The sequence below is a fragment of the Elephantulus edwardii genome, unplaced genomic scaffold, assembly GCF_000299155.1.
Source record: "Elephantulus edwardii isolate Elephantulus edwardi_28Jun2011 unplaced genomic scaffold, EleEdw1.0 scaffold00068, whole genome shotgun sequence".
Lineage (NCBI taxonomy): Eukaryota > Metazoa > Chordata > Mammalia > Macroscelidea > Macroscelididae > Elephantulus > Elephantulus edwardii.
The window spans coordinates 10,272,056-10,280,044 of NW_006399818.1; positions in this window are offsets into that span (position 1 = coordinate 10,272,056).

The following is a 7,989-nucleotide window of genomic DNA, read 5'->3' on the forward strand; positions in this document are numbered from 1 at the left end:
ATGCATCAAATCTATCCTTGAGCTGGTCTCTAAATTCGGATGGGATGTACTCAAGGACACACTCCTTTGGTCTCTGGAACTTCATTATTGTTGCTGTTAGGTACCGTCAAGTCAGAACTGACTTCTAGCAGATTTTCAGAGACAGTCAATCCCACAGGAGGAAATTGACCGTCTTTCTCCCATGGAACAGCTGAAGTCAAACTGCCGGACTTTGCACTAGCAGTGCAGCTCCTTACCAGTAGGATACCAGAGCTCCCTTTCTTCACTACTACTGAGTTCGTGATTTTTAACGTGGTGGAGTCTGTCGTTCCTGCAGTGAGCATTCTGGTAAAGTTTGTGTGACTTGCTCTCCTGATCCCATTTACTCTGGGTTCCAGGAACTTGTCAGAAACTCTTCACTCTGTGGGGCGATGGGCGGAAGGAAGAAGCACAGCACATTCCACGGCATTAGGCTCCTGCTTTTCTGGTTTGGGTGGCGTCGTGAAGCTGGCATGGGCCTAGTGCTGACATCTCATTGCTTTTGTTAGGACTTTTATCTCCTTGAAAACATGAGCAAATTTCCATTTCAGTAAGTTAGCTCCCACTAGCTGTATGACAGAGGATATTGCAGGGCTTGTAGCACTGTGAAAGAATGACCTGGAGACCTGCTTTCAGAAAGGGTATACCAAAAAATTCCCTGATGGAACAAGTCTGTTCTGCATCACACAGAGATGCCATGAGTCAGAACCCATTCAACAGCAAGAAGTTTGGTTTTTGGAGATGGTCAGCTCTGGACACCTTGAGTCATACAGACCGTCTGGAGCCATTTCAAGGGCACATGTTTCCATTCTATACTTAGTTGGCCTATATCCAGAGAGTTCTCAGGCCCAGCCTAATCTCAGTTTCAAAATCTCTATAAAATCAATGTCTTATACAGAAACCAAATTGCTTTTTCAAGGAGATTGAAAGGGAAATTGTCAAGTTTATTTGGAGAGAAAGAGACCCCAAATAAAACACTTCTGAGGAACAAAAATGAAGTGGGAAGTATAGCATTCTCTGACCTCAAAACCTACTACACAGCGGTAGTAACCAAAACAGCATGGTACTGGTACAATGACAAGCACATAGACCAGCGGAACAGAACTGAGAACCCAGAAATAGTTGACCCAGCTATCTATGGTCAACTGATATTCGACAAGGAAACAAAACCTATCAAATGGGGAAATGACAACCTCTTCAACAAATGGTGCTGGAAAAACTGGACTGCTACCTGCAGAAAGCTGAAACAGGATTCACATCTCACACTATACACAAAAATCACCTCAAGGTAAATCAGAGACTTAGGAGTAAAGCCCCAAACTATAAAGTTCATAAGAAACAAACTGATATCAAGCTTAGAAAGCCTAGTCTATGGTATAAAGAGACTGCCAAATACAGCCAGAAATACACAAACTGAGGAGGATAAAATTGATGAGTGGGACCTTCTAAATATTAAATCCCTATGTACATCAAAAACTTTGAGTAAAAAGAAAAACTACGGACTAGGAACAGATTATTTGGCAATACCATCTCAAAAAGCCTCATAATGAAAGTTTATAGAATTCTCCTGGGCCTCCACAATAAAAAGGCTGATAACCCAATTACAAAATGGACAAAAGACATGCAAAGAATTTTCACAGAGGAGAATATTCAAATGGCCAACAGACGTATGAAGAAATGCTCCAAATCACTGACAATAAGGGAGATACAAATCAAAACCACTATGAGATACCGTCTCACTCCAGTAGCAGTGGCAAAGTTTAACAGGACAGCAAGTAATAAATGTTGGAGAGGATGTGGCAAGAAAGGAACTCTTATCCATTGTTGGTGGGAATGGTACAACCACTCTGGAAGGCAGTTTGGTGCTTCCTCAAAAACATAGAAATTCCATATGACTGAGCTATTCCATTGTTTGGAATATACTCTAAGAAAATGAGAACAGAGGCTCAAACAGAAACTTGTACAGCAATGTTCATAGCAGCATTATTCAGCATCACAAGAACATGGAAACAGCCCAGATGTCCAACCACAAACAAATGAATTGAGAAGTTGTGGTATATTCATACAATGGAATACTCTGCGGAATACAGGAGTAATGATTTTATAAATTACTACCTAATTTGGGAGAGATTGGAGGGCATTATGCTGAGTGAACTAACTCATTCCCACAACGACAGATACTATATAAAACCATTATTGTAGAATGAGTATGAGGCTCCAGGGAGAGGGGGGAGAAGCAAAGGGGTGAGGATGGGCAGGGGATGAGGTGTTAATCATAGGACTGCACAATTCGATGTGTGCCAGGGTGAATAAAATGGGAAGGATCTTTTGTGAAAAACAATGCATTCAAACTTTGTAAATCAGTAAAAATGGGGGGGGGGTAAAGGAAGAAAGAAAAAAACCAACAATGTCTTGAGTGTGTTTGCACCTCTACTTACGCAAGTAAACTCCTACTTTCAGAGTAAATGTACTCCACCTTAGCACCAATATATTTATCATTTCGTAAAGCTTATCAAATCAATCTACAATTACTACTGCCTCATAATGACTACAGTCATAAGTAAGTGCCAATCTGTATGTAAAATCAGGAAATGACCCAGCTTTAGAGCAAAGGATAAATTACTTAAGACAATAGACATTTGTGATTGAAAGAATTCCTTTTAGGATTAAGTATATTAACATAGAGTATGGGAAGAAGTTCCTAGCAAATGGTGAACACTCAATACAAGTCAGTGGTTTTTTCAGTGCTACATTTTGTTTGTATTATTAGTTGTATTCAAATAGATTTTCTTCTTCTTTTTTTTTTTTTTTAAGGTAGGAAGGATTCTGTAGGGAAGAGAGATATTCCCTTCCTATCCCCAGTTTCCTCCCCATCTCATCATTGTAGAAAAATTAGAAAATGCAGCTAAGCAAAAAGAAAGGCTAATATACCCTTACTTAGCTCTGTTTTGGTGATGGATATTTGTAAATGGCATTGTCAACATTTATCATATACTGACTACCTACAATATGTAGGATCTAGGCTTGGAATGTCAATACAAAAAAACATGCCTCTCAATCTTCTTCCCCTCCCCCCCCCATTCCATCTTACAATTGTGGAAACAAGACTTATAAAGAAAGTGAGAAAACATATAATAGCATAAAGCCCACTTATATTAACAGTTTGAGGGTTTTGTTGCTGTTGTTACTTCTTTCTTTGTTTTATTATCATTTATTACCAACCATGCCACTTTATATTCTGTTTTTATCTGGAAAAAAGTGCTTAGCAAATGTCATTTTTGTCAACTGCTTACTGAAAGTTTGGCAGTTTGAACTCATCAAGTAGCTACATGGGAGAAAGACTTGATAATCTTCTCCTGTAAAGATGATAGCCTGGAAATCTCTGTTAAAAGTAAGTGCAGGGGGTGGGGTGGGCGGGGAGAAAAGTGCAACAATGAATGAATGGAATTCCAAAATCTCTGTAGATGTTCATTGAAATAAAAAAATAATAATAAAATAAAAAAAGTAATTGTTATGAGTTGAAATCAACTCCTAACAACAATAGTCTAAAATATTATTTGGTACGTTTTTGTAAAGACATCAATCTCAAAGTAGGCATTCATTCTAATTTATTTCAATACCTCAATGTTTGCAGACTTAAAATGACATGTGTTTTTACTCATAACATACAAGTTGAATTCAAAAGAGACTATGGCATGGAGATATCATCACTGATGTGAGATGGATCTCGACTGAAAGTAGAGAATCAGAAAGATGTTTACTTGTGTTATGTTGATTATGCAAAGATAGTTTGTGTGGATCATAACAAATTACGTCCAATATTGCGAAGAATGGGAATCCCAGAGCATTTAATTGTGTACTGCCAAGAAGCAGTTGTCTGAATAGAACAAGGGAACACTGCTCAGTTTACAATCAAGAGGGGTGAGAAACAGAGATGTATCCTTTCTCCATATGTATTAATTCTACTTACTGAGCAAATAAAGATTCTGGACTATGTAGAGAAGAATGTGGTATCAGAATTGGAAGATGACTCTTCAACAACTTGTGTTATGCAGATAACACACTCTTAGAGAAAGTGAAGACAAATAATTTACTGTAGAAGATTAAAGTCTACAACCCTCAAGAGATTAAACTTCAACGTCTCAGTTAATATAACCTTGCTTGTAGAAAGTGAAGAAGACTTAAAGCATGTGCTGTAAAAATTGAAAGACTACAATCCTTAAGTAATTACATCTCAACATCTCAGTTCTATGTAGCATGGGCAGCTGTCATTGGAGGTTCTGGGGAGAGTGCAGTCAAGTCTGTCTGAGACACACCTGCTCTAGAACTGATTTATGACTGCACCATATAGATCTAGAGCTTCTAAGATGTGGAGAAGGCTAAAGTTAGAACATATATAGGATTCTTTTCTTCTAAAGACAGGAGGGCAGTGTTTCTACACATCACAAAAAGTCCGACACTGCACTGTGGGTGTGCCCTAAGTACTTTCCTCTCCTAAATGCAGCCATCTAGAACATGTAATGTGTTGAAACTGAAGTAGACATCCACTGATTGAAAAAGGAGTTTTATGCCAAAGAGAAATAGATTTCTGGGAAAGCCTAGCCAAGAACAGATGTGGAAATACTCCCAGCTCAGTCTGGCTTCTTCTCAAATTCCAGCAGTTGGAGAGATTTAGCCACCCAAGTAGAACGTGCCAACAGCCCAGCAAGAGGTTGAAAGATTTCTATTGTCCCTGGAAGTTTCACATTTGATGAAGATCTGAGAAAGTTTGCAAAGTCATATTCAGTTAAATCTATTGTCAGTTCAGTTTCTCTTCCACAACCCCTGTGTGTTTAATTTGGCAGAAGTACTCCCCCTAAGTGTCAATGGTGGGGTGTGGGGGGAGAGTGAAGGAAAGCAGCCCAATGAAAGGCCAGCTCATTCTCAGATCAGAGGGGGGAAAACCCTCTTTGGGTCTGAAAACTTAACATCATTTTTATTTCTAGGTCAATCTAGACGTATTAACTTTGTTAAGCCTGATGCTTTGTAATTACCAAGAGAGCATGTTGGTCACTCGCACATGTAGTGGGAAAGAGTTGAACAAGGAGGCAAGATAAAGGCAGCTAAGCTGTATGCACTATTGCCAACAAGATAATTCTTTCCTTTAAAATCTAAGAACATGCTTACTGAAGAGATTCTCAAACATCCGATTGCTTCACATATAGTAGTGCCCCCTTGACCAACCACAATTCTTTTAGAGGGAAATGTATGAAGATAAGGATAGAGGAAATCAGACTGGGGCATCTAAATACCAAATATCTCATCATCTGGAGCATTGCAAGGCATTCAAGAAACATTTGTGATATCTATGTAACAATGGAGCCAAGATTTCAGCTCTTGTTCCCATAGCTCCATACTGCAGCACATGGCCACTATTGTGAGTTCATTACAGTAAAAGATTTGAGTTTATCTCAACTAAGAGGCTGCTGGAAAGATGGAAAACAAGCTCAACAAGACACTGTCATTGTCATTGTGAATTAATGTTTCAGACTTCAAAATGAGAGCTTGTTAACAATTTTACTTGCTTGATTCTACAATCAATGCTCTTGGCACCAGCAGTCAGGAAACCAAGACAAATTGCATTGGGAAAATCTGCTGTCAAGGACCTCTCCAGAGTATTAAAGAGCAATAATGGAGACTAAGGTGCACCTGATCCAAGTCATGGTCTTTACAATTATCTGCTACGCATCAGAGAACTGGACAATGACTAAGGATAACAGAAGAAGAATTGATGTCTTTGAGTTGTGGTGCTGGAGAAGAGTATTAAACATACCATGGACTGCCAGTCCCAGAGATGGTGACACCAAGCAGCTCCCTGGAAGCAAGGATTTTGAGGCTCCATCTCGCATATTTTGGGCACATGACCAGGAGGGACCAATCCTTGGAGAAGAACATCATGCTTGGAAAAGTGGAAGGACAGTGTAGGAGAAAAAGACACAGGATGAAATGGATTGAGTCAGTGACTGGAGAAGTGGGATTGGGTCTGTCGAAGACAGTGAAATTGGCCCAAAGTTGTAATAAAATACAACAAATTTTCAAAATAAACTAACTGATAAATACCAAAGACTGACTTTGACATCAACATCAGGGAAAGGAGAATCTTTAAAACAGGAACAATCAACAGAAAGTATTAATTCTGTCAAAATAAACCTAATAACACAAACATTGAAATGAGGACTAGAGCCTTTAAAGGATTTGCCTTAAGAGACAGTAAATATCCTATTGCTGTCACTTGCCATTATACAAAGAAGTATTGAAAACACCTGATTGGAATTCTTCTCAGATTCTAGTAGGGTTACATCAGTACATTTCGAATTGAGGTGTTATAGAGCAGTACTGAATATAACATAGTTTTTGTTGTTGTTGTTAGGTGCCATTGAGTCAACTATGACTCATAGTGACACTGTGAACAAGAGATTTAAACTCTGCCCTATCCCCATCATCCTAACAATCTCTGATATGCCCGAGCCCATTGTTACAGTCCCTGTGTCAATCCACCTTGTTGAGGGTCTTCAGTGTGTAGTATTGACTACCAAAATAATTTGTACAAACAAATCTGTCTTGGAGGAAATACAACCAGAGTGACCTTTAGAGGCAAAGAAGGTATAACTTCATCTTACATACAGTATCAGGAGGGGGCCCTTCCTAGAAAAAAACACCATGCAAGGAAAGGTAGAGGGTCAGAGCAAAATAGAGGAAGAACCTCAACAAGTTGGATTGACAGTAGTGGGCTTGTGCAAAGGGGAGATAATGAGGATTGGCACAGGATAGAGCAAGGTTCCCATCTGTTGTTTATAGGATGGCTTTTGAACCTAACAACAAGAATAGATTTGCTGGTTGAAATAGAGATGTGTCATTAAATTGGAATGATTATACTAAACAATTATTTTTTTATTTATTAGAAATTAAAATTTCATTCTGCATCTTGTATTTTCACTTACTAACCCTGACAGTCTCATGACTGAGCACTTTTCTTTAAACAACTTAACTAATGCCAATCTTCCTTGAAAGGTGGTTGTGATTTTAGATACACTCGAAAGTCTTTCAAAATGACGTCTGGCACCAAGTATGCTGATACCACTTTGGGTTAAAAATAACATTATGGACCTAGGACTAAAACCAGGGACTATAAACTTCATTAAAGAAAAGCTGGGAAGAACTTCAGTAGTCCTAATCCACAACATAAAGAGTCTTCCAAGTATCCTGAAAATTTTACAACCAGGAGAAGATAAAATAGGTGAATGGGACCTTCTAAGAATAAAATCCCTATGCACATCCAAAAACTTCTCCAACAGGGTAAAAAGGGAAGCCACAGACTGGGAAAAAGTATTTGGTAATGACATGTCAGATAAGGGATCTCTATCTAGAATTTAGAAAAATACTTGAGCACCACAACAAGATAAAGGTAAATAATCCAATAGAAAAATTGGTACAGGATATGAACAGACACTTCACCAAAGAAGACATTCAGATGGCTAACAAGAACATGAAGAAATGTTCAAGATCCCTAGTTCTAAGAGAGATGTAAATTAAAACAACTATGAGATATCATCTCACCCCAGTAAGACTAACAAAATTTAACAGAATAGCAAGCAAAAAATGCTAGCAAGGTTGTGGAGAAACTGGAACCCTTCTTCACTGTTGGTGGGAGTGTAAAATGGTGCAACCACTGTGGAAGGCAGTATGGCACTTTTTCAAAAATTTGCAAATAGAGATACCATTTGACCCAGTAATTCCACTACTGGGAATATACCCTAAAGAGACCAAAACCAACATCCAAGCAGATACATGCACACCCATGTTTATCGTGGCTTTGTTCACAATAGCAAGGATTTGGAAACAACCTAAGTGCCTATCAACAAATTAATGGATAGAGAAGCTGTGGTATAGTCACACAATGGAAAGCTGTGCTGTATTGAAAAATAAGGAACT